At 44.7% G+C, this 25,186-nt stretch overlaps 1 long non-coding RNA gene across 1 annotated transcript in view; it reads left to right on the top strand.

Moving 5' to 3' along the window:
• The window catches only part of LOC147441335 (uncharacterized), a 78,777-nt gene that overhangs the window by 52,453 nt on the left and 1,138 nt on the right, over positions 1-25,186 (top strand). The gene's annotated exons all lie outside the window — the stretch shown is intronic.

The raw sequence follows: 25,186 nt of genomic DNA, 5'->3' as shown, positions 1-25,186 counted from the left end.
GGAGGACTTGTGTCATCGATCGTGACCCTGCAACTCTTGAGACTGGCCACTGGAGGCTGTGGGCTAGGGAGTGTTGTCCACTGGCAGGAGTGCAGTGGGATCTTGGAGAGTGGTTCTGGAGGGACCCTTTCTCCTTAGTCGACCATCCAGGTGTCACTTTCTTTCAGTACACTGTTCGACTAGGACGTCACATATTGGTAGCACGGAGAGAGACTCGTCCTGCTACAGCACCTCATTGGCAGGAGGAGGGTCTCACAGCTGAGTTCTTGGCAATTTTTTGGGAGAGGTTGTGGGACTCCAGACAGCCGCGGCGAGTCACTTTGTTCTGGTGGCTGGTTGCACATCGAGCTACAGCAATTGGGAGCTGGCTTGTACATATTGGTCTTTCGACAGCATGCGCAGCTTATGACCATCCTATGGAGAGTCAGCGCCATTGCCTTTGGGATTGTCCTTTGGCAGAGCAGGTCTGGCTTTGTTTCCTTCGACTGATGCTTTATCTTTCGACGGCACGGCAGTACACTTGGGGGGCAGCTGCTTGGTCCACTCTCACGGGCCTGACACTTCAGTTTGAGCTATCCTCCACCAGCACGATGATAGTGATGCAAGGGGGTCGACCTTCACTCCAGCCGGCTACAGAGCTTACTCCACAGGAGTGGTGCAGTGAGAGAGAGGAGTGTTGGGAGCTCATCTGCGGCCTGACACTTTGGTTCATCTGGCGGGCCCGTTGCTTCCGCATCTTTTAGGCTCGCCTTGTACCACCAGCAGAGACTGTTCGAGATCTATGGCTAGAGCTGATCCATACTCACAGAGGACAGTTCAAGAGACTCCAGGGCAGCTCCGACCGCATGCGGGAGCGTAGAGAGGCTTTTCTTTGACTCTGGCGCCCTGGGCCTTTCTTCACCATGGTTCAGGGTGTGCTAAGATGGCACTACCGCCCACCTGTGTGGCTTTTCCCTCCACCCATCTCTTGATTTAGCCTCATTGTATATATGTTGTTTTTCATTGGGAGAGTCTCCCCCTTAGGATTATTGTGTCCCTCTCTAGCAGAGGTGGTTGTAGCCCCATGGGCAGTTTTAGTAACTAATAGAAGGATCTTTTTCTCGGGAAAAAAAAAGAACCCATGTGTAATCTGGGATTCTTTGTGGCTTTATGCCGTGTAAGACAGAGCGATGAAGATGGGAGCACGCCCGATGCGCGATGTATGAAGGGTGGGAGTGCCTAATAAGTCCGGAGTCGAGGCACGAAGATTCTTTCCCAAAAGCTGTGTGCGTTTCATAAGTCCGGGGTCAAGGCACGAAGATTCTTTCCCAGAAGCTGTGCATTGTAAAAAGGATTTGATCCTCCGTAGAAGAATCTTTCTATGCTCTGATACCACTATAACAAACTTGGACACCCCAAGTTAAGATTCTACCGCAACACAGTAGAGATTCACTTTAAAACAGTTCACAATTCACAATTAGGTCGACATGGCCCGGTGTAGTTCCGTGCCAAGAGATATTGGCCCCAAAGACTGGCGCCCCTTCCGGTATTTCTTTTTGTATTAATCTGTGTTCAAAGTACAAGAGAGCGGGTAGGTGCTCACTCTCAGACTTTGCGTCCAGATGCTCTGAGAAGTGAGGCCCTGCCCACTTATTTAAAGATACAAGGGTTGCCCAAAAGCAGAGCCCCAAAAGTAGTAACTCAAAATCTTTTAAAATTCAAAAGAAACTGGGCCCAAAAAGCTGCTATAATCAGCCAGCGTAATTTCAGCAAATCCGTACGCAGTGTCACTTCAGCAGCGCCGCAAATCTTGGAACTCTGTACGGTAGGCCGTGTCAGCTTGTCAGCGCATTCCGCGGGGGTTTTCGTACTGTGCCACGTGTCAACCTTTTTTGTGTGTCCGGGGTTAGCCACGTCACCAGTTTGTGACAGCAATCTAGTCGACGCCCCAAGAGGAGCCTCTATCTTTGAGGAGATACTTGGCGGTCTCATGAGACATCATAAAGAGGACTTGCCATGGCTCGTGGGCACTCTAAAGGACATATCCTTCTTCATCTCCCACTCGGCATTGCTCTCACCAATCTTTCCGCGTAGGGGCAACATAGGCTGGTCGGTAACCTTAGTCGACATCAGCGTTTGCATATCTAGCCATTCGCTCTACAAGCATCTATCCGGTTTGCGGTTTGGTTCACACCGTCCGAGTTGGGGCAGCAAAGATTATTACTTGCCAGTAACCAACAAAGGCATCGTTGATCCAAGATGCAGTCCATTGTTTGCGAGTAGATGCATCATCACCATCCTTGTGTTTTGGACATTTCCACATCACCCAAGGGAGCCTCTCCTCAAAATTCACCGTGGAGGAAATCATCTAGAAGGAAATTAATCTGAGACCATCTTATAGCGTGCGTGGAGTTTGATACCAGTACCTCACCTTAAGCAAGAGGGCATGCCACGTGCACGTGGCTCTATGTGCCATATGGACAAGCTTCATCGACTTGTAGTACCAATTTTCCAGTTTGAAACCCTCTTGCACAAATGGTTTGTACAAGCGTTTTAACAAAAAAATTTACACTATATTGGGCATCTAGCATGACATACATATAGTTCTAGGCTAGAGGAATCCAATGAGCCATTCCTTACGTCGATCGGATCCTCGGGTGGACATATGTGTGATAGTTTTACCCAAAACTTAGTCTTGGTCAAAACTTATATCATTTTTATGATTTATTTGTTGGATCTGGTGGACAATTTGCCCTACCTAGCCCTTAAGTGTATTATAACCTACAAAACTCACCTATAAAGGGAGTCAAGGAGCCAGTGATTATCATCAGATGTGGATAGCGCTAGCAGAGGTTGCAGATCAGCCCAACATTTTCCAACTCCCAAATCAACCTGGCGTTTTTGGGCAGATATGCCCTCCCTAGTAGCATATCAGCCCCTAGTGTTTTCAGTTTTTAGTCCTTCCCTCGCGTGATCGGCCTAGATCTGCACTTGCTAGGTCTTCCCGTTGTGGTCAAGTACTTCGGCAGCCCATCGAGCCTTCACTTGGCCATTCCCTCGCGACATCGAGTGCTCCACTACTATCTGTCATTTCCGCCCTCGAGATTTGCGTTTTCAGCCATGCTTTAGGCAAGAGAGCTGCTGCGTTTTCCGTCTCGCAGATTTGCGTTTTTGCAGCCAGCTCTCAACTCTTTAATCCTCTCACATCAAGAGCGCAATTCAGCCCCAAATTGACCCTTGGTGGTGTCACATGACACATCCAACCCTTTGTGTCCGTGGACAAGCTACAGCACGACAAGGGTTCAGTCAGTCCAGTCAGTCTAGATTTAGAAGTGATCTGGCACTTTTGTGAGTCTATTCGTAGACTGTGCATGCCCAATCACTTAGTGTAGATGCATATCCTCTGGTTGCACACAGCATGATCATAAGCATTCCTATCAGAATCCTTCAGGGGAATTTTCCAGTGCATTTAGCCTATTTTACCTATTTTTGACATTTTTCACCTATTATTTTTAAGTGACTTTTGTTGGAAAGTAGGTAGGGCAAATTGAGTAAGTTTGTATATTAGCAAACCTAGACTAGCACTAATTGGCAGAAGAGGCAACAGGAGCACCAGTACTCAACAGACAACTTCTCAGCAAGACCTTGGTGGGAGTTTTCTCCTCCAAGCCAAAGACCCCTTCCTTAGCGTTTTTGCATCAGATACTCATCGCCATCCACAGCCTCAGCCTAGCGTTTTCAGCAAGAAGATCATCGCCAACAAAAGCTTCAGCAAACCTAGCATTTTTCCTAACCTAGCGTTTCCAGATTTGCACCATTAACCATGGCGATTTTCAGCCCTAAAGAACATCAGTTTTTAGCCCTAAGACCTACATATTTTCAGCCTTAAAGACAGCAGATACTAGCATTTTTCCTAGCGTTTTCAAGCAGGGCAGAATTCAGCCCATAGCATTTTTGGACAGCAGATACACACTTGCAGATTTCAGCCCTTAGACCGGTTTCGCCATCCCCGTCGTCATCGCCGACATAGCCTAGACTTGCATCAGTCCCATGCATTCAGTTTGTACCAGTTTGTGCAATCATAAGTAGACCACTCTCGCCGATGAGAGTGGGGCCTTCGGAGAGGGTTTTACGTCTCTAGTGTCGTATTTCTCTTCTCTCTCTATCTCTCAATCTCATACACTTACACGCACAGTGTCCATTCACTTTGTTTATGATCATTAAGAACGGAAGGCTCTCCCTTCCATAAGAACAAAAGGAACCTTGAGCACAGTTCGGAGCAAAGTTCAAGCATTCATTCCGCTGCACCCAACATTGGTATCAGAGCTTTGACAGTGTTCTGTATCACTCAAGGAAAGAACCACAAGAATCACAAAAAAAAAATTGCTTGTTGCGGTCGCACGAACCCAAGTTCGCTTGGGCATGTCGATTCCTAATCGTGTTTTTAAATAGTGACAGGAATCCCAAGAAAGAAGGGCTTGTCCAGCCTCCCCTTGTGCCTCTTTTCACTCATTAAGAGCGGACTGTGCACTTAGCGGCCGGCCAATCGACGTGAGGTGGGAAAAAGCAACCTTGGTATGAGCGCAAGGCCGCTAAGGGGTGCGTCCGCGGAAAAGAGTAGAACTCGGGTGAAGAGAAGATCCTTCTCAAACAAAGATTGCAAGCAAAAGAAGAACCTCAAGACCCTCAAAGAACTCAAGACCCTCAAGAACCCCAAGAATCAAGACCTTCAAGAACCCAAGTTCCTCGTGAACTTAAGAACCCAAGACCACAAGAACCCACAAAAACCCACGACTTCAGAATGGTCATCACTCGAAGCGGAATGGATACTTCGCTTGGAGGTGATGAGCATGAGAGAGGCGAAGAACAATTTTCCCCACCAGGAGGTTTTTCCGACCCTCCCCCTTTCCCATCTACGCCAAGGATTGCACTAACTCCTATGGAGAAGTTGGATCAGATGTTTATGGAAAGGAAGTTAGAACGCGAAGCAAAAAATGCAGAAAGAATGGCAGAAACGGAATGCAGACACGCAGAAAGAAGAGCAGAAATGGAGCGCAAACACCAAGGAAGAATGGAAGCCACCGTTAAAGGAAAGAGCGACCAACACATGAAAGAGTTCTTGCGAGTCTTTTCTCAAGTGCAGGCACAAATGCAAGAGATTCGGGAAAAGGAGACTCTCTCCGTCTCTTCTTCTCCAAAGCATGAAACACAGGATTTGCATGATTATGAGAAGCATTGTCACGTGACACATCCCAACCCCATGTGTCCGTGGACAAGCTACACCACAGCAGGGTTCAGTCAGTCAAGTCAGTTTAGATTAGCAGTGACCTGGCACTTTTGTGAGTCTATTCGTAGACCGTGCATGCCCAGTCACTTAGCATAGATGCATATCCTCCGGTTGCACACAGCATGATCATCAGTATTCCCTTCAGAATCCATCAGATTCAATTAGGGGATTTTTGGTTATTTTCACTTATTATTTTTAAGCGACTTTCCAACAAAAGTAGGTAGGGAAATTTTGCTAAGTTAATATATAAGCAAACCCAAGTTAGCACTGAATGGCAGAAGAGGCAGCAAGAGCTTCCCGCTCAACAGGCAACTTCTCAGCAGTACCCCTCCCTCAACACTTAGCCTCGCCATCCTCTCACCTTCCCTTGGCGTTTTTCACAGCATCAGCCATCGCCATCAAGTTCCCCCTTCTGGCGTTTGTTTCCCCTACAGATCAGCCCCATCTTTGGCGTTTTGCTCACCAACCACCTGCCCCCTATCAGCGTTTTTACTAACGCTAGGCTACTGCTGCAGATCAGCGATTTTTCAGCCTTACAAAAACGCAGCAACAGCAGTAAAAAAACGCAGATTTCAGCCTTGAAAAACGCAGGGTTTTTCAGTAGACGAATTACAGCAGAACCGCCCCAAGTTGGTTGCAAAAGTTGCCTCATCTTTAGCCATGGAAACGCAGTCAAAACAGTCATTTTCAGCCACCGAAACAGCCATGAATTTTAGCGATTAGAAGATCCCAGATTTCAGCCACCAAGTCGTCGTCGTCATCACCGTCGTCGTCATCGGCATAGTCCAAGTTGCATCAATCCATTGCATACGCATTGTACACCTTTGTGCAATCAAAGTAGACCACTCTCGCCGACGAGAGTGGGGCCTTCGGAGGAGGGTTTTACAACCTCTCGGGTGTCGTATCTCTTTTCTCTCCTTCTCTCAGTCTCATTCACTTGCACGCACAATATCCACTCACTTTGTTCGTGATCATAGCACTCTCCATAAGACGGAAGGCTCTCTCCTTCCCTAAGAACTAAAAGGAACCTTGAGCAAATATAGATCACTAATCTTGAGAAAATACAACATTCATTCCGCTGCACCTTACATTGGTATCAGAGCTTTGGAAGTGTTCTGCATTACTCAAGGAAAGAACCACAAGAATTTTCTTTGCTTGTTGTGGTCGCACGAACCCAAGTTCGCTTGGGCGTGTCGAAGTGACAGGAATCCCAAGAAAGAAGGGCTTGTCTAGCCTCCCCTTGTGTCTCTTTTCACTCATTGATAGCGGACCGTGCACTTAGCGGCTGGCCAATCGACGTGAGGTGGAACAAAGCAACCTTGGTGTGAGCGCAAGGCCGCCAAGGGGTGTGCCCGCAGAAAGGAGTAGAACTCGGGTGAAGAGAAGATCCTTCTTCAACGCGATTTGCAAGCAAAAGAAAACCTCAAGAACCCCAAGAACCCAAGACCCTCAAGAGTCAAGAACCTCAAGATCCTCAAGAACCCAAGATTCTCACGAATCAAGGACCTCAAGAACCTCAAGACCCTCAAGAACCCAAGTTCCTCGCGAGCTTAAGACCCCAAGATTATAGTGCATGGTCGTCACCCGAAGCAGAATGGATACTTCGCATACAGGTGATGAGCATGAGAGAGACGACAAAAACTCGTCCCCACCCGGAGATGATTTCTTCAACCCTCCCCCTTCGCCATCTACGCCACCAAGTGTACCAAACCCTATGGAGGCAATGGTCAAGCAGATAATGGCCATGATGGATAGACAAGAAGCAAATCGCCTTGCTCAGGAACGTGAGCACCTTGCTCATGAGCGTGAGCGCAATGAAAGAAATACAAAACTAGCCGCAAAACAAGAAGAAAACCGACTTGCTTTCAAACGTGAGCGCGATGAACGAGAAGCTCAAAGGGAGATTCGCAATCAAGAATTTATTTCCCACATGCTAGCCTCGAAGACCGAACCACCCAAAGATCGTGGGAGTTCGTCAAGTGGCGCAAGTCACGATGCGGATTCCAACCATCCAGTCACAGAAAAGTTGACTTTCAGTAAGTATGATAGTAAGATAGATGCTATGGTGATTTATTCTTGGTTGCATCAATTTAATGCTTATATTGCGACAACTAAGAAAACAGGAAATAGCAAAGTTTTGACGGCAGCTATGTACCTTGCCGGTGATGCCATCAATTGGTACCATGCATGGCAAGAGACACAACTAGCCGCGCACCTAGAGGCAGGCGACGATTTCACGCCCCTCTCTTTTAGTTGGGCTGATTTCCAAGACAAGCTCAAGACACGGTTAATGCCACCTCAGTACCGCGTATGATTAAAGACGATTGGCGCTCTCTCAAGCAAAATGGTATGCAGTCATGTCTTTTTCTAATCGTGTTTTGCAGCCAGGTACCCAATTACGCATGTCGGATGATGAACGCAAAGAGGCATTCCTTTTTGGATTGGACGAGTATATTAAGTACGATGTCGAGGTACTCGATCCAATCGATCTCAACAAGGCGGTAGCGATTGCTCTCGCACAGGAGATGAAGCACAACAAAGGAAAGCCTAAGGAGAACAAGACTTTCACAAGTACCTCGCAGACTTCTTAGAACCCTCAGAACGGTAAGAATGATAACTCTTCGAACCAATCTTCCAACAGTCTCTCATCAAAGAATTCTTCCAATGAATCTAAGGGTAAGGCTAACACAACTGCTAAACCTAAGCTTACTCCAGATGAAAAGGTAGCACAAGGAATTGTAGGAGGATACATCACGTTGGAAGAACAAAGCACTTATTCTAAGGAAGGTCGTTGTTTTCATTGTCACATTAAGGGTCACATAAAAAGAACATGTCCTAAGCTTGAATCGAATGAATCTAAAGAACCCACAGTACCCACTACATCTGTCAATGCAATGAATGATAACACGAGTGTGTCCCAAGTTTCTCAGGACCCTCCCATTGATGATTCTCTCATTAAATGTTATGGTCGTACGTCAGGGCACCGTTTTGTCATATTGTTTGACCCAGGTAGTATGCATGATGTGATCAGTTCCTCTCTTGTTGAGAAAGCCCGCCTCGAAGTTAGTCCGAGATCTTCTATCGAGGTCTCTGGCTTTCGTCCTGGTATGGACGCTCTCATCAGAGAGGAGTGCCTTGATGTGTTGTTTGCAATTCAACAGATGGCCTTCACTAGAAGATTTGTTGTTTCTCCTCTCTCAGGATGTGATATGATTTTGGGCATTCGATGGTTTCGTGAGACTAACGCTCTCATTGATTTTGAGGCTAACACTTTAACTCTCAATGCCAAAAGTGAGAGTCAAGGTCCACAGAGAGTCAAGGTCCATTTTGAGGCTTTCGAGTCAAGGTCCATTTTGAGGCTTTCGAGTCAAGGTCCATTTTGAGGCTTTCGAGTCAAGGTCCACAGATCCCCCACAAGAAGATTCGATAGATCTCAAAGAAGCGATCTTGGCTCTCGAGCCTTGGTCCAAAGAGCCATCACAGGAAGTATTATGTGTTCCCATGTTCGATATGCACGCATTGTTCGAATGTTTCATTCGTGATTGTTTCCTGTATTTTAGTCAGCATCGTTATGTGATCCCTTTTTCTAGGCATGACATATTGCATATTGAGCACGTTTCTCTCATGGATGAGCACGAATGTATGCGGATTGTTCATAAAAAGCTGAAAAGTTTGTATGTCAGGAAGTCACATTTCATGTCTCTTCCTTGGCATGACACAGTTGTAGAAAGAGCACATGATACTATGAGCACCAAGCATGGGCATTTCCATTGTGATTTTCCACCGTTTGATTGATTTCGATGAAACAGAAAAGATTCGATTTCCTTGTTTGCATGTGTTTGATGAACAGGTTGTCACTCCATCTATTTGTTCATCTACATTGCATACACAGTCTTTAGAGAAGACAAGATTTTTTTCCTTCACTTTACATGGAATGGGTATGTTCATGGTTTTGTGTTGGACATGGTTTCAAGAATTTTCAGCCATGGAGATTCTTGAAGACGAAAGAAGCAGGATACTCGACGAAGTTGAAGTATCAAAGGAGCCATAGAAGACTTTGTGTCGCTTTCGGCGCAGCCCAAAGAAGCAAGCGTTGCAGACCTTTATGAAGTTCAAGTACCGCACGACCCACACAGCAGAGTGGGCCGGCGAAGAGTCCCTTCCAGGATTCCGGGTGCTGTTGGCGATCTCCCTCGACGCCATACAGTTCGGTACCAGTACCTCACTTTGAAAAGGAGGGGATGTCACGTGACACATCCCAACCCTATGTGTCCGTGGACAAGCTACACCACAGCAGGGTTCAGTCAGTCAAGTCAGTTTAGATTAGCAATGATCTGACACTTTTGTGAGTCTATTCATAGACCGTGCATGCCCAGTCACTTAGCATAGATGCATATCCTCCGGTTGCACACAGCATGATCATCAGTATTCCCTTCAGAATCCATCAGATTCAGTCAGGAAAATTTTCCAGTGCATTTAGCCTATTTTCCTATTTTTGGTTATTTTCACTTATTATTTTTAAGTGACTTTCCAACAAAAGTAGGTAGGGCAATTTTGCTAAGTTAATATATAAGCAAACCCAAGTTAGCACTGAATGCCAGAAGAGGCAGCAGGAGCTTCCCGCTCAACAGGCAACTTCTCAGCAGTACCCCTCCCTCAACACTTAGCCTCGCCATCCTCTCACCTTCCCTTGGCGTTCTTCACAGCATCAGCCATCGCCATCAAGTTCCCCCTTCTGGCGTTTGTTTCCCCTACAGATCAGCCCCATCTTTGACGTTTTGCTCACCAACCACCTGCCCCCTATCAGCGTTTTTACTAACTCTAGGCTACTGCTGCAGATCAGCGATTTTTCAGCCTTACAAAAATGCAGCAACAGCAGTAAAAAAGCGCAGATTTCAGCCTTGAAAACGCAGGGTTTTTCAATAGACGAATCGCAGCAGAACCGCCCCAAGTTGCTTGCAGAAGTTCCCCCATCTTTAGCCATGGAAACGCAGTCAAAACAGTCATTTTCAGCCACCGAAACAGCCATGAATTTTAGCGATTAGAAGATCCCAGATTTCAGCCACCAAGTCGTCATCGTCATCACCGTCGTCGTCATCGGCATAGTCCAAGTTGCATCAATCCATTGCATACGCATTGTACACCTTTGTGCAATCAAAGTAGACCACTCTCGCAAACGAGAGTGGGGCCTTTGGAGGAGGATTTTACAACCTCTCGGGTGTCGTATCTCTTTTCTCTCCTTCTCTCAGTCTCATTCACTTGCACGCACAATATCCACTCACTTTGTTCGTGATCATAGCGCTCTCTATAAGACGGAAGGCTGTCTCCTTCCCTAAGAACTAAAAGGAACCTTGAGCAAATATAGATCACTAATCTTGAGAAAATACAACATTCATTCCGCTGCACCATACAAGCATGATGATGATTTGAATGACAATGATAAGCATGATGATTTGAATGATAATGATGATTTGCATGATCAAGACATGATTTCTCACAAGCATATGATTTGCATGATCAAGATGTGATTTCTCACAAGCATGATGATTTGCATGAAGATGACGTGATTGTTCACAAGGATGATGAGTTAGTTGATGCTTTTTTCTAGCGAAGCTAACCTCGTTGCAGATTCGATCAATCACGAAGGATCGATCTTGACTTTCGAGTCGAGGTCCAAAGAACCCCTTCAGGAAGACCCGATCTTGGCTCTCGAGCCTAGGTCCAAAGAACCCTCACAGGAAGTATTATGTGTTCGCATGATTGATACGCACGCATTGTACGAGTGTTTCATTCATGATCGTTTCCTGTATTTTATTTAGCGTCTTTATGTGATTCCTTTTCCTAGGCATGATATTTTGTACGTTGAGCACGTTGCACTCATGAATGAGCACGAATGTATGCGGATTTTTCATGAAAAGTTGAAAAATATGCGTTTAAGGAAGTCACATTCCATGTCTCTTCCTTTGCACGACACAGTGGTAGAAAGAGCACATGAAAGTATGAGCACCAAGATTCGATCTCATTGTTTGCGTGTATGTGGTGAACGGTTTGGCACTCCGTCTATTTGTTTATCTACATTGCATGCACAGTCTTTGAGGAAGACAAGATTTTTTCCACTCACTTTACATAGAATGGGTATGTTCATGGTTTGTGTTGGAAGTGGTTTTAGGAATTTTCAGCCATGGAGATTCTTGAAGAAGGAAGATGTCACGTGACACATCCAACCCTATGTGTGCGTGGATAAGCTACAGCATGACCAGGGTTCAGTTCAGTAAAGTCAGTCTAGAATAGAAAGTGATCTGGCACTTTTGTGAATCTGTTCGCAGACCGTGCATGCCCAATCACTTAGTGTAGATGCATATCCTCTGGTTGCACACGGCATGATCATAAGCATTTCCATCAGAATCCTTCAAGGGAATTTTCCAGTGCATTTAGCCTATTTTTGACATTTTTCACTTATTAATTTAAGTGACTTTTGCTGGAAAGTAGGTAGGTCAAATTGGGTAAGAAAATATATAAGCAAACCAAGGTTAGCACTAAATGGCAGATGAGCAAGAGAACAACAGGCTTCAGCGACAGGTTCTCTCTCTCTCAGCAAGACTCCCCAAGCACTTGGGTGATTTCCATCAAGAAGAAGGCTCAATGTTTTTCATCAGCAAGCAAGGCCAGCGTTTTTCCTCATCCATCGGTTAGGCTCTCTCCCTCTGCCTTGCGTTTTCAACATTAGCTTCATCGCCGGCAAAGCTGCAACACATCAGCGTTTTCAGCCCTTGCCATCGGCACAGAACCCCCATGCCTAGCGTTTTTTATCCTAGCCAGAGTAGCTCCAGTTTTCAGCCTTTGGACAGTGTCAGCAGATGATTTTCAGCCTTCTTTTCATAGCCAATTCGACCCCGACACAACAACAGATTTTCAGCCTTAAAAGACAGCACGAGCAGCGTTTTTCCTAGCGTTTTCAAGCAGGGCAGAATTCAGCCATCAGCGCTTTTGGACAGCAGATAAAAGATTGCAGATTTCAGCCCTTAGGTCGGTGTCGTCATCCCCGTCGTCATCGCCGACATTAGCCTAGACTTGCATCAGTCACATGCATTCAGTTTGTACCAGTTTATGCAATCATAAGTAGACCACTCTCGCCGACGAGAGTGGGACCTTCGGAGGAGTGTTTTACAACATCTCTGGTGTCGTACCTCTATTCTCTGTCTATCTCTCAGCATTTGCACGCACAGTGTCCATTCACTTTGTTATGATCATTGCACTCTCTCATTAAGAACGGAAGGCTCTCCCTTTCATAAGAACAAAAGGAACCTTGAGCACAGTTCGGAGCACTCATCTTGAGCAAAGCGCAAACATTCATTCCGCTGCACCTAACATTCGTATCAGAGCTTTGACAGTGTTCTGTATCACTCAAGGAAAGAACCACATAATTTTTTTTGCTTGTTGAGGTCGCACAAACCCAAGTTCACTTGGGCGTGTCGATTCCTAATCGTGTTTTTAAAGAGTGAAAGGAATCCCAAGAAAGAAGGGCTTGTCCAGCCTCCCCTTGTGCCTCTTTTCACTCATTGAGAGCGGACCGTGCACTTAGCAGCCGGCCAATCGATGTGAGGTGGGCAAAAGCAACCTTGGTGTGAGCGCAAGGCCGCCAAGGGGTGCGGCCGCGGAAAAGAGTAGAACTCCGGTGAAGAGAAGATCCTTCTCAAACACAAATTGCAAGCGAAAGGAAACCATAAGAACCTCGAGAACCTCAAGAACCCAAGAACCCAAGATCCGCAAGAACCCAAGACCGCAAGAACCCACAAGAACCCACGACTTCAATGGATGGTCATCACTCGAAGCGGAATGGATACTTCACTTGGCAATGATGAGCATGAGAGAGGCAAAGAAGAATTTTCCCCACCAAGAGGTTTTTCCGAACCTCTTCCTTCCCCATCTACCCAAGGATTGCACCAGATCCTATGGAGGCTTGGTGCAAGACGATGATGGACATGATGACAACGTGGCACAAAGCAAGAATGGCAGCCATGGAGTGTGAGCGCGAGCAATTACGCTTGGAGGCCAAAGAATTTGATTGCAAGTACGCAGAAAGAAAAATAGAATTGGATCGCAAGGAAGTGTTTCATTCTTCCTCTCTCATTGCTAATGTTCTGGACAAGATTGAACGGATTCAGGAGAAGGAGACTTTCTCAGTCTCTTCTTCTCCAAAGCATGACACACACGATTTGCATGATTAGAAGCATGATGAATTGAATGGCAATGATAAGCATGATGATTTGGACGATAATGATGAGCATGATGATTTGCATGATCAAGATGTATTTCTCACAAGCATGATGATTTGCATGATGATCAAGATGTGATTTCTCACAAGCATGATAAGTTGCATGAAGATGATGTGTTTGTTCACAAGGATGATGTGTTAGTTGATGCTTTTTCTAGCGAAGCTAACCTCGTTGCAGATTCAGTCAATCACAAAGGATCGATCTTGGCTCTCGAGCCTAGGTCCAAAGAACCCCCTCAGGAAGAACCAATCTTGGCTCTCGAGCCTCGGTCCAAAGAATCCCCACAGGAAGTATTATGTATTCGCATGATTCATATGCACGCATTGTACGAGTGTTTCATTCGTGATCGTTTCTTGTATTTTAGTCAGCATCTTTATGTGATCCCTTTTACTAGGCATGACATATTGTACGTTGAGCATGTTTCACTCATGAATGAGCACAAATGTATGCAGATTTTTCATGAAAAGCTGAAAAGTATACATTCAAGGAAGTCACATTCCATTTCTCTTCCTTTGCATGATACAGTACCCGAAAGAGCACATGAAAATATGAGCACCAAACATGGGCATTTCCGTTGTGAATTGCCACAGTTGATTTCTCTAGATCATAAGAGAAATATTTGATCTCATTGTTTGTGTGTGTGTGTGGTGAACGGTTTGGCACTCCGTCTATTTGTTCATCCACATTGCATGCACAGTCTTTGAGGAAGACAAGATTTATTCCACTCACTTTACATAGAATAGGTATGTTCATGGTTTTGTGTTGGAAATGGTTTCAGGAATTTTCAGCCGTGGAGATTCTTGAAGAAGAAAGAAGCAGGACTCTAGACGAAGTTGAAGCATCGAAGGAGCCACAGAAGACTGTGTCGCTTTCGGCGCGGCCCAAAGAAGCAAGCGTTGCAGACCTTTATGAAGTTCAAGTACCGCACAACCCACACATCAGAGTGGGTCGGCGAAGAGTCCCTTCCAAGATTCCGAATGCTATTGCTGATCTCCCTCGACGGCATACAGTTCGGTACTAGTACCTCACTTTGAAATCCAACCCTATGTGTCCGTGGACAAGCTACAGCATGACCAGGGTTCAGTTCAGTAAAGTCAGTCTAGAATAGGAAGTGATTTGGCACTTTTGTGAGTTTGTTCGCAGACCGTGCATGCCCAGTCACTTAGTGTAGATGCATATCCTCTGGTTGCACACAGCATGATCATAAGCATTTCCATCAGAATCCTTCAAGGGAATTTTCCAGTGTATTTAGCCTATCTTACCTATTTTTGACATTTTTCACTTATTAATTTAAGTGACTTTTGTTGGAAAGTAGGTAGGGCAAATTGGGCAAGAAAATATATAAGCAAACCAAGGTTAGCACTAAATGGAAGATGAGCAAGAGAACAACAGGCTTCGGCGACAGGTTCCCTCTCTCTCAGCAAGACTCTCCAAGCACTTGGGCGATTTCCATCAAGAAGAAGGCTCAACGTTTTTCATCAGCAAGCAAGGCCAGCGTTTTTCCTCATCCATCACTTAGGCTCTCTCCCCCTATCAGCCTTGCGTTTTCAACATTAGCTTCATCGCCGGCAAAGCTGCAACACATCAGCGTTTTCAGCCCTTGCCATCGGCACAGAACCCCCATGCCTAGCATTTTTTATCCTAGCCAGAGTAGCTCCAGTTTTCACCCTTCGGACAGCGTCAGCAGGTGATTTTCAGCCTTCTTTTCATAGCCAATTCGACTCCGACACAGAAGCAGATTTTCAGCCTTAAAAGACAGCAAGATCAGCGTTCTTCCTAGCGTTTTCAAGCAGGGCAGAATTCAGCCATCAGCGTTTTTGGAGAGCAGATAAAAGATTGCAGATTTCAGCCCTTAGGTTGGTGTCGTCATCCCCGTCCTCATCGTTGACATAGCCTAGACTTGCATCAGTCACATGCATTCAATTTGTACCAGTTTGTGCAATCATAAGTAGACCACTCTCGCCGACGAGAGTGGGGCCTTCGGAGGAGGGTTTTACAACGCCTATGGTGTCGTATCTCTCTTCTCTCTCAGTCTCATACATTTGTACGCACAGTGTCCATTCACTTTGTTATGATCATTGCACTCTCTCATTAAGAACGGAAGGCTCTCCCTTCCATAAGAACAAAAGGAACCTTGAGCACAGTTCGGAGCACTCATCTTGAGCAAAGTGCAAACATTCATTCTGCTGCACCTAACAGAAGAAGCATGACTCTGGACGAAGTTGAAGCATTGAAGGAGCCACAGAAGACTTTGTGTCGCTTTCGGCGCGGCCCAAAGAAGCAAGCGTTGCAGACCTTTATGAAGTTCAAGTACCGCACGACCTACACATCAGAGTAGGCCGGTGAAGAGTCACTTCTAGGATTTCGGATGCTATTGGCGATCTCCCTCGATGCCATACAGTTCGGTACCAGTACCTCACTTTGAAAAGGAGGGGTGTCACGTGACATATCCAACCCTATGTGTCCGTGGACAAGCTACAGCACGACAAGGGTTCAGTCAGTCCAATCAGTCTAGATTTAGAAGTGATCTGGCACTTTTGTGAGTCTAACCCTATGTGTCCATGGACAAACTACAGCACGACAAGGGTTCAGTCAGTCCAATCAGTCTAGATTTAGAAGTGCTCTGGCACTTTTGTGAGTCTATTCATAGACCATGCATGCCGAGTCACTTAGTGTAGATGCATATCCTCTAGTTGCACACAGCATGATCATAAGCATTCCTATCAGACCTAGACTAGCACTAATTGGCAGAAGAGACAGCAAGAGCACCAGTGCTCAACAGGCAACTTCTCAGCAAGACCTTGGTGGCAGTTTTCTCCTCCAAGCCAAAGACCCCCTTCCCTAGCGTTTTTGCATCAAATACTCATTGCCATCCACAGCCTCAGCCTAGCGTTTTCAGCAAGAAGATCATCGCCAGCAAAAGCTTCAGCAAACCTAGCGTTTTTTCTAACCTATCATTTCCAGATTTGCACCATTAACCATGGCGATTTTCAGCCCTAAAGAACATCAGTTTTCAGCCCTAAGACTTGCAGATTTTCAGCCTTAACGACAGAAGATACTAGCGTTTTTCCTAGCGTTTCAAGCAGGGCAGAATTCAGCCCATAGCGTTTTTGGAGAGCAGATACACACTTGTAGATTTCAGCCCTTAGACCAGTTTCGCCATCCCCGTCGTCATCGCCGACATAGCCTAGACTTGCATCAGTCCCATGCATTCAGTTTGTACTAGTTTGTGCAATCATAAGTAGACCACTCTCGCCGACGGAGTGGGGCCTTCGGAGAGGGTTTTACAACGTCTCTGGTGTCGTATTTCTCTTCTCTCTCTATCTCTCGGTCTCATACACTTACATGCACAGTGTCCATTCACTTTGTTTATAATCATTGCACTCTCTCATTAAGAACGGAAGGCTCTCCCTTGCATAAGAACAAAAGGAACCTTGAGCACAGTTCGGAGCACTCATCTTGAGCAAAGTTCAAACATTCATTCCGTTGCACCCAACAGGTGGCTATCCGCAATCCCACATCGAGAAGGATCCAAAGGTGCATCAAATCAACCCCAAAGGTGCCTCTTTCGGAGGAGTTACTACGGCGATAGTCATCATTCGAGTTAGTAATGTCTGCACTTGAGGTATTGCATGTGTGTATATTCCATTTACGCAATCAAAATCAAATACCAGATCGGCAACAGTGTGGGGGGCCCTTGAGAGGGTTGGTTGGGACCCCATCGGGTGTCATTCTTCTCTTCTCTCTCTTTCTCTCTCCCTTTACACATCTCTACTGCACTCTCTCATTCCCTCTCTTTATGGACAATAAAAAGAACCATCATTCAAGCTAAAAAGGATCACTAACGCAAGGAAAAGAAAGAAATGATTTGTAGAAGTGTAAACCCTAGGTCTTCACCATAATTCAGTTCCGCTGCAACTGACATTTGTTCATGGAACTAACACCATCCCACATCAGCTAAAGATGGAACCTAGGATACAGACACTCATTAACCGGTATCAGCATATTATACTGCAAGATGGCCTTCGTCCAAAGCTTCCACCCTCTCGACCAAAAGACCATCATATCGAGCTTATTCCAAGCACAGAACCACCCAGCCAATTTCCCTATCGCTTATCCAAAGCGTTAGAAGGGGAGTTGGAAACACAAAATGCAGACCTCTTGGGGCCGGATTTATCCACCTATCATTCTCACCATTCACAACACCCATCCTCTTCGTCATGAAGGACAAATCGCCCAATTATGTGTTGACTATAGAGCAGTAAACAAGTTGACGATCAAGAACAAGTTTCCCATGCCTCACAACGTGTACATTTTGGAGCGATTGGATGGTGCAAAGTTCTTCACCAAAATTGACTTGAAGAGTGGCTACCACTAGATTCACATTTTTGAAGCCGACATTCCAAAAACGGCTTTTCAAATAGAACATGGCCAATATGAGTTGGTGGTGATTTCCTTTTGTCTCACAAGCACTCCAGGGTCATTCAATAAAACCATGTCCCACGCATTTATTGTGCTTATTGGGAAATGTGTCTTCATCTTCTTGGATGATATCTTGATCTTTTTAGCAACATATGAGCAACATTTGTTGGATGTGGAGAAAGTTTTCCAGATTCTTGAAGCAAATCAACTCAATGTCAATGCGAAGAAGAGTACCTTTGGGGTACATGAAGTTTCCTACCTCGATTTCATCATCAACAACGAGAAGATCAGATTGGACCCCGAAAAGATCCAAGCCATTTTATCTTGGGAGATTTCCCAAACTGCCTAGCAGAGCAAACACATGTAGAATTTTTCAGAAATTGCAGCACCACTTACAGACTTACTCAAGGGATGCAAGACCAAGTGCCAGAAAGTGGAAGTAGAGGGAAACTCTTTGGAGGCTTTCTATGCACTCATTAGTCGGTTCGGTAAGTTTGTCATGCTGATCCCTTGCAAGCATACATCTTAAGCAGAAGACGTCGCTCGACTATTCATCCGGTTTTGGTATCCCATTGGTGGGTTGCCCAAGACCATTACCTTCGATGGGGACGCCAAGTCTACTTCCTAGTTTTGGAAGTCATTGTTTGATAACTTTGGTACACAGTTGTAGTTTTCAAGCGCATTTCACCCACAGATCGATGGACAGGTAGAGAAAACAATCAACTGGCCTTCGATGTACTCAAAGCCTACTACCACGATCAACATAACCAATGGGAAGATCATTTGTGTAAGGTGCAACGGAATGAATGTTTGCGCTTTGCTCAAAACGAGTGCTCCGAATTGTGCTCAAGGTTCCTTTTAGTTCTTATGGAAGGGAGAGCCTTCCGTTCTTAATGGAAAGTGCTATGATTACAAACAAAGTGAATGGACTCTGTGCGTGCAAGTGTATGAGACTGAGAGAGAGAGAGAGAAGAGAGATACGGCACCAGAGACATTGTAAAACCCTCCTCCGAAGGCCCCACTCTCATCGGCGAGAGTGGTCCACTTATTGATTGCACAAAGTGCTACAGTGACGATGCAATGGACTAATGCAACCTGGGACTATGTCGGTGACGACGACGACTTTAGGGCTGAAATCTGCGGTCTTCTATCTGTTGTCCATAAAAACGCTATGGCTGAAAATCTGGGACTGTTTTCGGTGGTTGAAAATGACTGTTTTGGCTTCGTTTTTGAAGGCTGAAAATGGGGTTCTTCTGCAATGTCTAGGGCTGAATCTGCTGCGGTTCATGCATGCTGAAAACGCTGACTATCAGCTACCGGAACAGGCTGAAAATAGAAAACGCTGGCTTGTCTGATAGCGTTAGTGAAAAACACTGGCCTGTGGATATGCTGGCGATGGTCAAGCTGAAAACGCCAGGGGTCAGGGGGAGGTGTGGGCGATGAGGCAAAACACTGGGCTGAAGTGGGGAAGTGGCTCGCCAAGGGGAGCTTGGAGAGGTCTTGTTGAGAGAGAAGGGGTACCTGCTGCCTGAGGGCCTGTTGTGCTCCTCGCTCATCTGCCCAAGAGTGCTAGTCTAGGGTTGCTTATATGTTAACTTAGCAAAATTTCCCTACCTACTTTTGTTGGAAAGTCACTTAAAAATAATAAGTGAAAAATGACAAAAATAGGGAAAATAGGCTAAATGCACTGGAAAATTCCCCTGATGGAATCTGATGGATTCTGATGGGAATACTAATGATCATGCTGTGTGCAAGCAGAGGATATGCATCTACTGGGCATGCATAGTCTACGAATAGACTCACAAAAGTGCCAGATCACTTCTAATCTAGACTGATTGGACTGACTGAACCCTGGTCATGCTGTAGCTTGTCCACGGACACATAGGGTTGGATGTGTCACGTGACATCCCCTCCTTTTCAAAGTGAGGTACTGATACCGAACTGTATGGCTTCGAGGGAGATCGCCAATAGCATCCGGAATCTTGGAAGGGACTCTTCGCCGGCCCACTCTGATGTGTGGGTCGTGCGGTACTTAAACGTCATAAAGGTCTGCAATGCTTTCTTCTTTGGGCCGCGCCGAAAGCAACACAAAGTCTTCTGTGGCTCCTTCAATGCTTCAACTTCGTCTAAGTCATGCTTCTTTCTTCTTCAAGAATCTCCATGGCTGAAACTTCCTGAAACCATTTCCAACACAAAACCATGAACATACCTAGTCCATGTAAAGTGAGTGGAAAAAATCTTGTCGTCCTAATAGACTGTGCATGCAATGTAGATGAACAAAGAGATGGAGTGGTAACCCATTCACCACACACACGCAAACAATGAGATCGAATCTTGTTGTACTGATCTAAATCAATCAATTGTGGCAAAACACAATGGAAATGCCCACGCTTGGTGCTCATACTTTCATGTGCTCTATCTACAACTGTGTCATGCCAAGGAAGAGACATGGAATGTGACTTCCTTACATAGATACTTTTCGTGCTCATCCATGAGAGAAACCTGCTCAACATACAATATGTCATGCCTAGGAAAAGGGATCACATAAAGACGCTGACTAAAATACAGGAAACGATCACGAATGAAACACTCGAACAATGTGTGCTGATCAATCATGCGAACACATAATACTTCCTGTGAGGGTTCTTTGGACCTAGGCTCGAGAGCCAAGATCGATGCTTCGTGATTGATCGAATCTGCAACGAGGTTAGCTTCTCTAGAAAAAGCATCAACTAACTCATCATCCTTGTGAACAATCACGTCTTCTTCATGCAACTCATCATGCTTGTGAGAAATCACATCTTGATCATGCAAATCATCATGCTTAGCAATATCATTCCAATCATCATGCTTATCTTTGTCATCCAAATCATCATGCTTGTCATTCAAATCATCATGCTTATCATCATCATTCAAATCATCATGTAAGTTATCATCATCATGCTTCACACAATCCTGCAAATCTTGTGGATCATGCTTTGGAGAAGAAGAGACTGAGAGAGTCTCCTTTTCCCGAATCTCTTGCATCGGTGCCTTCACTTGAGAAAAAAGTCGCAAGAACTCTTTCATGTGTTGGTCGCTCTTTTCTTGGAGGGCTTTGTTCTCGAGATCAAATTCTGCTTGTCTTACTTTGTTCTCTCGATCAAATTTGGCTTTACTTTCTTTTTCTTCCAAGTCGTACTGATGCTTCATGGCTTCCATTTTTGCATCGTATTCACGATCTATGGCTGCCATTCTTTCTTCGTAGTTGAACTTCTTGTCCATAAACAACTACTTCAACTCCTCCATAGGAGTTAGTGCAATCTTTGTCATAGATGGGGAAGGGTCGGAAAAACCTCCTGGTACCGGAACGGACTGAAGATAGAAAACGTTAGCTTGTCTGATAGCATTAGTGAAAAACGCTGGCTTGTGGGTATGTTAGCGATGGTCAAGCTGAAAACGCCCGGGGTCAGAGGGAGGTGTGGGCGATGAGGAAAAACGTTGGGCTGAAGTGGGGAAGTGGCTCGCCAAGGGGAGCTTCGAGAGGTCTTGTTGAGAGAGAAGGGGTACCTGCTGCCTGAGGGTATGTTGTGCTCCTTGCTCATCTGCCCAAGAGTGCTAGTCTAGGGTTGCTTATATATTAACTTAGCAAAATTGCCCTAGCTACTTTTGTTGGAAAGTCACTTAAAAATAATAAGTGAAAAATGACAAAAATAGGGAAAATAGGCTAAATGCATTGGAAAATTCCCCTGATGGAATCTGATGGATTCTGATGGGAATACTGATGATCATGCTGTGTGCAACCAGAGGATATGCATCTACACTAAGTGACTGGGCATGCACGGTCTACGAATAGACTCACAAAAGTGCCATATCACTTCTCATCTAGACTGACTGGACTGACTGAACCCTGGTCATGTTGTAGCTTGTCCACGGACACATAGGGTTGGATGTGTCACGTGACAATTTGCCATTGGTACAAACACTTTTGAATGATACTTATTCCTCGAGTATCGGATGAACTCCATATGAAGTAGCTTTTGGAAAGAGGTTCTCTTTTGTTTTGACCATAATAATCTCTCTATCCATTGAGGCCAATCGCATGGTTGACTCTTATTCAAAGATTGTGGAGTCAGTCAAGGACAAGATTGCCAAAGCATAGGAGGCCTACATTCATCAGGCCAACAAATCTCGCAGTGAAGTACATTACAAAACAAGGGATGGGATGTATCTCAGTTTTCAGCCCATCGCTGGCAAGGCGGTGTGAGATCTGCTAATGCTACCCTTCAAGGATGCGGTCCGGTACCTCGGCAGCCCATTGAGCCCTCCCCATCGGTCATTCCCCCACCAAAATTGAATGCTCCATTGATGTCCATCATCGACCTCGTTGAGATCTGCGTTTTCAGCCCTTCATCCCTCACATCGGTAGTGCAAATCAGTCCCTTGGTAGCCATCTGCAATCCCACATTGAGAAGGATCAAAAGTGCATCAAATCAGCCCCGGAGGTGCCTTTTCCCGAGGAGTTACCGCAGTGATAGTCATCATTTGAGTCAGTAGAGTCTGCACTAGAGGTATTGCATTGTGTATACATTCCATTTATGCAATCTAAAGCAAATACCACATTGGAATCTAAAGCAAATACCACATCGGCAATGGTGTGGGGGGCCCTTGAGAGGGTTGGTTGAGACCCCATCGGGCGTCGCTCTCTTCTTCTCTCTATCTCTCTCCCCCTCTACACCTCTCTATTGCATTCTCTCAACCCCTCTCTTTAGGGAAAAGTAAAAGAAACCATCATCTAAGCTAAAAGGAATCACTAACGCAAGGAAAGAAGTTGAAGGATTCGTGGAAGTGTAAAACTAGATCTTCACCATTTTAATTCCATTGTACTTGACACCCAGAGTCCGTAGTCGCAATCCACACACGGATCGGCATTCCAGGGTCCGCAATCCGGGATCCACATTGCGTTTCTCAGATACGCAATTCATATGGTATAATTGTACCATTTCCTAATACAGTAATTGCGGGTTATGTAACCTTGTGTTATCATCATTTCTCTCAATTTGTGTATTGAGTTTTCTCTCTCTCACCTCTAATTGGTTCTGCAAGTGGGCAGCTGTCAGTAGTAGTTATCGGCGGTGTGTTTAGCCGTGGACCTTGCTGTCTATGGAGGATTGCTTTGTGACATTGAGGGCTGGAGTTACCTGAGAGGAAGGTTCTAGTGTTGCCGGTTTTTCTTCAAGATCAAAAGCTCGATGCTACCAACCATTTGGATTGGAAGGTGCCTATGGAGGCAATGTTGGAGAGCTACAACCTTATCTTGATGATGCACATCAAGATTGATCGGCCAAAGGCTCCTACAAGCATGTCTCTCCCACCCATGTAATCGAGGAAACTTACAGACTCAACTATCTTGGGATCAATGAAAAGAAAGGTTTCGCTCATTTATCTTTCTCAATCGAAGAGACAAAGCACTTGGGTGATTGCTTTTGAGGAGAGCTTACTTGGAGGTACAATTGCACACCATGGACCCTTGACAATCGGCACCCATGAAGGATCACATTCAAAAGGTGCAACAGGTGCTTCTTGCAAGGAAGCTGATCTCTTCAAAGGATATGACTATCGTCTTGATAACCATTTGACTCCTAAGTTCCATGGTGTTCGATTAGGAGGACCAATTACGGAACTCTAGATTCAGAAGAAGAAGAAGAATAAGAAGAAGAAGAAGAGTATTTTAATGTTGTAGGAAACTATCCCAAGAGACCATGGCATGATAGTCATCCATGAAAGAAAAGTAGAAGCAAAAGACACAAAAAAAAAGATATTTTTGGTTTTGGTGAGTGAATCAAGGAAACGATATGTCATAAGTGTGCATATTCAAAGGAATTGTTTTGAAGAACTCAAATTCATATTAAAATTTGGATCAGTGAGAGGAACCTCTGCTATATAAATACTAGCCAAGGTGTAGGTGTAGGTAGTCTTTATCTACTCTCTCTATGAAGAGGATTGTCAAGAAGAAACTAAATACACATTCACTAGAAATACGCATGCAAAAATCTTGTTGGAACGAGCTGGAAAGAGCCTAGAAGGTAGAGATGTTAATACTCCCCTAAGGATATAACTAGCAAGTTTACACCTTTGAATTTGAAGCATGAAAATGTCAAAAATAGTCAAAAATCCAGTAAAGTAATTGTAGTGTGGATGATTTTTTTTAAAGACTTTTGGTTGTGAAGTAATTGTGTCAATCCTATTTGTGGCTTTATGGTTTTTCTTGGTGTTTGCATCTTAGGCTATGTTTTAGCTTGATGAAGTGTGTCAAGTAAGAGCAAGAAATAGCACACCAAGAAGACTTCCTAGAAGTACCACTGACAGCTGTTAAGGTTTTTAATACAAACTATAGAGCCTTGCAAGATATGCATTTATATTGCAAAAGTCAATATGTTGTGAATAACAGTTAATGTTTGCATCATATCGATTAGCAAACCTTTCAAATAGGTATCATGCATTCTCTTATTGTCATACATGATAGTACTATTCGGTATTGAGTAGTCATCAATATTAGAGCTCTATGTGTCACTAGCATGTTATAATACTCGACTTAGAGGAGGAGACCCCTATCTTCAATTTCTTTGTGTAAAATGTTTTGTTTCTCCTCTTGATGTAGTTGAAGCCATCATGCAAATGGATGTGGGTATCCTCGTATAAAGTTCAAGTGTGATTTTTCCTTTTTTCCTTTTGCAAATGTAGCAGTTATTTTTAGATCACTTTCTCTCTTTTGTCGCTTGCCTTTTTTTTTGGCAATTGAGATAGTTGTTTCAAAGCATGATCTTTTTTTTTTGGGGAATAAATGGCATATATTTAGGGTAAGCATGCTGACTTCTTTAAAGAATTCTCTAGAAACATGTTTGATTGTATTGTTAATGTATCATAAATAATCAATACCTGCTACTTTAAACAATCTTTCATATCCAAGTTCTTACCACTTTCAACAAATCATGGATGTGCTGTTTTGTTTTGAGGAGGATAGTTCACAAGATAATATATCTGATTATGTGCATGAAAGGCATACTGATCACAAACCAGGTCTCTCTCAGCTAGATAGTGAAGAAGCTGGAGAGGTATTAGACATAAGTGGGCATATTTTAGATTAGAGTACTAATATACAAGCATTATGGGATGAATTTAGAGCTCCTCTTGCAATGCAAGATAAGATGACAAAGATGTTGTTTGCAGGAGTGCAACCCTG

The sequence above is a fragment of the Adiantum capillus-veneris genome, chromosome 15, assembly GCF_014529385.1.
Source record: "Adiantum capillus-veneris isolate H3 chromosome 15, ASM1452938v2, whole genome shotgun sequence".
Classification (NCBI taxonomy): Eukaryota; Viridiplantae; Streptophyta; class Polypodiopsida; order Polypodiales; family Pteridaceae; genus Adiantum; species Adiantum capillus-veneris.
Note: the sequence above shows the minus strand (reverse complement) of the source record. Positions and strands in the feature narration are given on the sequence as shown.